Genomic DNA, 6,191 nt, shown 5'->3' with positions numbered 1-6,191 from the left:
TGCCTGGCCAGAGCTTCAAACCGGAATAAAGTGCATACACACGGCAACGCCACGCTTGGTAAGTCAAAAACAAAATTACCCAATTGATGGTCATATATCACCATAATACAAGTCAGACAACACCAGCAATCAAGCTTAGGCGTGCCTGCACTATATTAAAGTTTGAAGCTCTGGTCAATGACTTGCTGGCCCCGGTAGCATCGGGCCATGTAGATTTAAAGGTCTTACTCTTTTTTGCTCTCTCTCTTTTCTCTCTTCTATTTAGACTATTCTCTGAGCTTTAACTCCAGGGCCTGAGCTGAGGCACCATTATTAACGTTCACGGTTAAGCCTCATCCAGCCCCTGTTACACTTACCTGCTCCCTTAGTTTTCCTCGAGAAAACGAGGGGCATATTAGCAAGGGGATTTATCTCCGCTTTTTTGGCTTTAAAAGCCAAGAAAGCGGAGATAAAATTATCTCCCTATTACCTAGCTGTCGCTAACACCAGTTAGCGAAAGCTAGTAGGAGATAGCGACCATCTTGGGCCCCACTTTGCATGTCAGTGATATTTATCACTAATGACATGCAAAGTGGGCGTGCCAAGATGTTAGCGACTGAAAACAGTTGCTAACATCGCTATCTCCTATTACCAACTTTTGGAGATATTCGCGCTAAGCGCGAATATCTCCAAAAGCTAACACCTGCCCTGAGCAGTTCTTAGCCATGTTATCCAATGGGAGGTGGATAACATGGTTAAGAGCATTAGCTCGGTAATGCATGAATATCGCTGACTTTTCAGCGATATTCATGCATTGCGGCGATTTTTATCGCATTTTCGATAAACCTTGGTAATACCAAGGTTTATTTGCGGTAAAAATTGCCGCAGCTCAGCGGTACATTTTTGTCTCTAACCAAGCAATAGCGATAATTATCACTATTGCTTGGGAATATGCCCCAAGGTTTGTTGCACGGATGATACATAAGTCAAATAGACCTACCACATTCCAATGTTTTTTTGTGCGCTGGTTTCTCTTCCTAGTGTATGTGTTTTTTTAAAGTTTTAAAGACATCTCTGGACTTATAAATGGACCACTACGTTTGTATTACACGCTTATCACATTTTAATTTGAGAACTTGAGCAGAAGCACCAATTACATAGGTCCTGAAGAATGCATCAACACCTCCGAGAAGGGTCTTAGACAGAAACATGTCAACCTACTTTGTTGGTAACATCCAGTGGGTATAAAATACCTAGTTGGCCTTGCTTGTTTTAATCCTGAGCCAGAGATGCATTAATAATATGTGTTGTGTACCCTGGAGCCAGTTTTAATCCTCACACTTTTTTCATTCTCGCTCTACTTCTCTCACCACTCCTTGCTCAATAGAAAGGTATTTATTGTACCTCTTACAACATATCTGAGCTCCTCCCTCTAGTGAGGGAGGTGCAGCCCACACTGTGTCTAGGCATCATGGTGTGAGGTGGTTCCCAATGATGTAGCATGCCCCTTACTGTGAGTGAGGGAATTTGTCTTTTAAAATGATTAGTGCATTGATCATATGTAGCCTTTATTATGATGCAAATATTTATATCATAAGATCATATATTTTCCAATGATTTCATGAGCCTATTGTCTCCTGTGGGATTTGGCCTCATGAGGGGTAGGTGTAGGCATGTTTCCTGCAAAGTGCAAACATTGTGTCAGTTTTATACAATCTATTTAGTCAGAGCGGTAGTAAGGACAGTGTTAATAAAGGTCATTTAACATTAATATTGTTGATTAAAATGTTGAATAGGTTCTGCCACATGTGTATAGTGTTTTTAATCATATTTTATAGCTTTGGTGTTTCATTTATATCAAAATGTGCAAAAAGCCACATTGCTAATGGCATGTGTTTTTCTCTCAATTTGCATTTCAGCTCAAATTCCCTCCTTTCTTGGGGCATCTGTTATCATCAACATCACTGACTCTGGCAAGCCTCCTCGTCCGCTCCACGCCAAAAAATGTAGCTCATAAAGGAAACAAAATTTGTCACGACAAATTTTAATCCTCAGCGACCAGCTGCATTCACTTACCTTTAACCTCAAAAAATTCAAGTTATGAAAGGACACTTTTATTCAAAATGCAGAATATAAAAATAAAGCCCAAGTTTGTGATTTCATAGATACATTCTTAACACACGTGCAAAAATAATGATCAGCTGTCAGGATGGCCGAGCGGTCTAAGGTGCTGCGTTCAAGTCGCAGTCTCCTCTGGAGGTGTGGGTTCGAATCTCACTTCTGCCAAGTTCAGTTTTCTTTTTAATTATTACTTCCATTTTTGCTTGTCTTCATGCCATCTGGTTTGAGGTTTAGATGTCATATAGCCAAGGCAAAGAAGAAAATTAAAACCAATATGCACTTTAACGACCTAGAATACATTTGTGTGAAATAGTGAGACTGCCATAAATGTTTGAGTTTTGAAAAGTATTTCAGCTTTGGTAGCTTATGAGGCGAGTGCAGTTTATCTGGCGATAATTAAGCAATGTTTTCTCAACGAATATCGGGGCATATTACCGAGGAGTGCGTTGGAAAACGCACAACGCACATTCCCGTATCGCCGGCTATCGCCGGATTTCATCGCCTTTTTAGCGCGCAATTATCAATGTGCATCAGGCAGGCGAATAGAAATCCGGCGATAGTCAGTGACATGGCACATTAGCGCATGAAAACAAACGTTGTTTTCACGTGCTAATGTGGGCCTTGATAATATGGGGGGGTGGATTCAGCTTTATGATCCACACCCCCATGTTATCAATGCCTAACGCCTGGTCAGAGCAGGCGTTGGGAGACCAGCGATAAATGAGTTTATCGGAGGTCTTTTCCTCCCATCGCCTTCCTTGGTAATAGGGTGTTCCCACCTCCAACCACATTTTTCATGTGGTTGGACGTGGGAACGCCCACTTTGCATGTCATTAGCGATGTTTATCGCCGACATGCAAAGTGGGCTTGGGGCAGGCTTTAAAATGCCGTTGTTAATAGAGCTTTCTCAGCACAATTCGCAGAGAAAGCGGCGTTACTTGCCCTTGGTAATATGCCCCATCATACCTATAGTTTTAGGTTTCGCCTGGTGAAAAGCTGCGCAAGCAGCGGTTCGCGCAGGCGAAAACTTTTTTTTACCAGTATGGACAAAAGTCCTGCCTCAGTCTTCCAATGGCTAGCTCCATAAATGGAGGCTAGCCATTGAAAGACTGAGGCGTCCGCCATTCTGCGAGGCGACTTGTGGGCGTTTCTGAGATTTTTTTCTCATCCAGCCCCTTTGTTGCCGTCATTGCGGCGGTGGGCGGTTCCTATTTTTTTGGGGGGGGGAAAGGTTTGTTTTGGCCATTGCAGGCCGACCGCCGCCGGAAGAAGTCCAGGTGAGTGCCTTTCCCATCCTCCCTCCCGCTGTCTGTGCCTTTCCTGCCCCCCTCCCGCTGTCCGTGCCTTTCCCGCCCCCCTCCCGCTGTCCGTGCCTTTCCTTGTTTTCTTTGAAAGTGGGCACCTTAGAATTGCCTTCACTGGCTGTGCGAGTCGAGTGTCCGAGACTTAATCACAAATCTCCCTGTGGACTCCGCAGGACCGGTCAAAACAACTCGAATTTCATCCTTGATTTAACAGGTCCCATAAAACCGTAGAATAGATTCTGCCCGGCCTAGCGACTGTCGCTACTTGCTCACACTCTAGCTCTACGGAAGTAAGCAGCATTTTAGTTTGCATTTTAGTCTGCAACGCAAAAGTTTGTCGGGGCGGGCACACTCAGCTACCCGGAAATGTGTTTTCTCGGAAGGATGACTAGCGATCAATTCTTTTTCCCCGGATACAGTAACCCTCTAACTCCTCCCCCTGTTGGCGCAAAAGACTTTCGCCGTCTGCAGTTTAGTGTCTTTACCTCTGCAGCCACCCGAAGGTTTTATGCTGTATACTGTAAATGTGTTAGGAGCATTTCTTTGATGTAATTCAGCGATGGAGCAACGGGCATGCACAAAATGTTTAACTGATTGTCAGATTTGGGGATATACTCCTGCAGGAGAGGTCCTCCCCTCTCGCCCACTACACGTGTAGATGAAGGGATTAGGACGTACTAGAATTCTTCCACAGCACAGAGCTGCCTCATACATTATTTTACAGTTTGCCTTTTTGCTTTCCCTTTGCTATAGGGTGTGTAAATATACCTTGCCACTGGGCGTGTAAGCTCGAGCTCATGTATGCTGTCTCACTCAAGCGTATAGCATGGTCTGGGCAGGAGATACATGTTTTCTCTCGCTATATGGCGTTTGGGTGTAATATTTACAAGTGCTCTCGATATAAGGTGCACTTGCACCCTCACTATAAGGTGAGTATGCGCCCTCACTGCGAGGTGCACTTGTACCCTCAGTGTAAGGTGCATGTGTGCCCATACTGTGAGAGGCCCCTGTGCTCCCAGTGTAAGGTGTAGATTTGCCCTCAATGTGAGATGTCCTCGAGTTCTCACTATAAGTTGTTTATGTGCCCTCACTGTGCTCTCATTTTAGGCTGCGTGTGTGCCCTCACTGTGAGATGTGCGCATCCACGAGCACCTCACAGTGCACCCTCTGTCACATCTAAGTGTTGTCACGCTAAGGTGTATAAATATGCCCTTGTTGTACAAGGCGCACGTTCTCTCAATGTACGGTGTTGGCGTGCCCATACTGTGAGAGGACCCTCTGCTTCCAGTGTAAGGTCTCTTCACTGTGAGAGGCACGTGTGTTCTCATTATAAGGGGCACACGTGTCCTCATTGTGAGAATCACATGTTCTCTCACTATAATAAGGTGTTCATCTGTGTGATGTGCATGCCTACATGGACACATCACAGTGTGCGCTACATCGGGTGTACTTGTGCTGTCATTATACGGTGCATAGCTGCTATCACGGTGAGAGGTGCACGGTACATTATACATTGGGTCAGATATAGATGCTCTCACTAAAAGCTGCATGCGTGTCACTACTGTGAGATCTCCACATACATGTGCGCTTTGTCAGATGAATGTGTGCTATCACGAAAAGGTGTCCATGAGCCATCAGTGTGAGAGGTTCATGTACCTGGACACTTTACTTTGGATACTTTGTCCGACGCACGTGCTCTCACTGTACACCCGCCTTCATTGGGGCATGTGCGTGTACTCACTATGAGGTGTGTGTGTGCGTTTACTGTGAGGTGTGTGTGTGTGTATATATAAATATATATCCTCAGTATAAGCATCTTTCTTTCAGTCAGCACTCTGATAGATATATGTTCGCACTGCAAGATGACCGTTCTCTCCCTGCACAGTGTAACTGTGTCTTCAGCATAAGATACTTATCCCACTCTATGCATGACACGGGCCTCCGTTGTGAGATGTGCCAACACACACGGCCTCTTCATAGCGAGGACTGCTTGTCATCTGTGTATGACACGCTCTCTGTGCAATGTTTGTCCTATAAGATGTTTGTGTGTATGTGTACTCACTATAAAGTCCTGTCTGGTTGCCCCCTCCCCCTCTTGTTATTATTACCTTCTTTTATGTTGGTTCTGCTATTCCTAATCTACTGTTTTAGAACGCAGCCATTCCCCAACCAACCACACGGTGTCGCTTTACCTTCAAACAACACTTACTCAGGACTTTAATTGTAATATTGTTGCTTTTTATTATATAGCGCAATGGAACACGTACTTCTTCAGGGTACTATAATTTGGGTGAGGCGGGAAAAGAGGGCGGATCATGACAAATGGCATCAAAAGAGCCAACGAATGTAATTTTTTTTTTAATCTGACATAAAAGAAATCGGCAATTTGGACAAATGTAATAGTACATCTTCTCTGGCTTACTTAAATAGTCAAAGGCAAGCTGAATTGCACAGGGTTTAGGCACCTGCTACTGAGGTCTTTGTGTGCCCAGTAAGTTCCAGGATATAATAACAGTACGATAACAGGTGGTTAATGCACTTTCTGGATAGAGGGTTAATGTGACTGTCGCAAAGCAAAATATGTAATATTCACATTTGTATTTTTATGTAGGTAGCTAAGGTGCATATTATCAAGCCTGGGCGATAAAATTATCGCCGCTTTATCGGCAGGAAACTGCCGCTAAAGTGGCGATAATGGCCCATAAATAAGCCCCTATATGTTTTAAAACATTAGGAGTCGCAAAGATGGTGACATATATTTTTAAACTAAAAAAGGGTTAAGAAAAA

The 6,191-nt window shown here is 44.1% G+C and overlaps 1 non-coding gene across 1 annotated transcript; it reads left to right on the top strand.

The window, feature by feature from the left end:
* The first annotated feature begins 2,182 nt into the window (after positions 1-2,182).
* TRNAL-CAA (transfer RNA leucine (anticodon CAA)) lies at positions 2,183-2,265 on the top strand. The gene has a single exon. It is a non-coding gene; the product is annotated as a tRNA-Leu (tRNA).
* Positions 2,266-6,191: the final 3,926 nt, after the last annotated feature.

This window comes from Lissotriton vulgaris, chromosome 1_1 (genome assembly GCF_964263255.1).
Source record: "Lissotriton vulgaris chromosome 1_1, aLisVul1.2, whole genome shotgun sequence".
NCBI lineage: Eukaryota > Metazoa > Chordata > Amphibia > Caudata > Salamandridae > Lissotriton > Lissotriton vulgaris.
The sequence above is the reverse complement of the archived record's forward strand: the minus strand, read 5'-3'. Positions and strand labels throughout refer to the sequence as shown.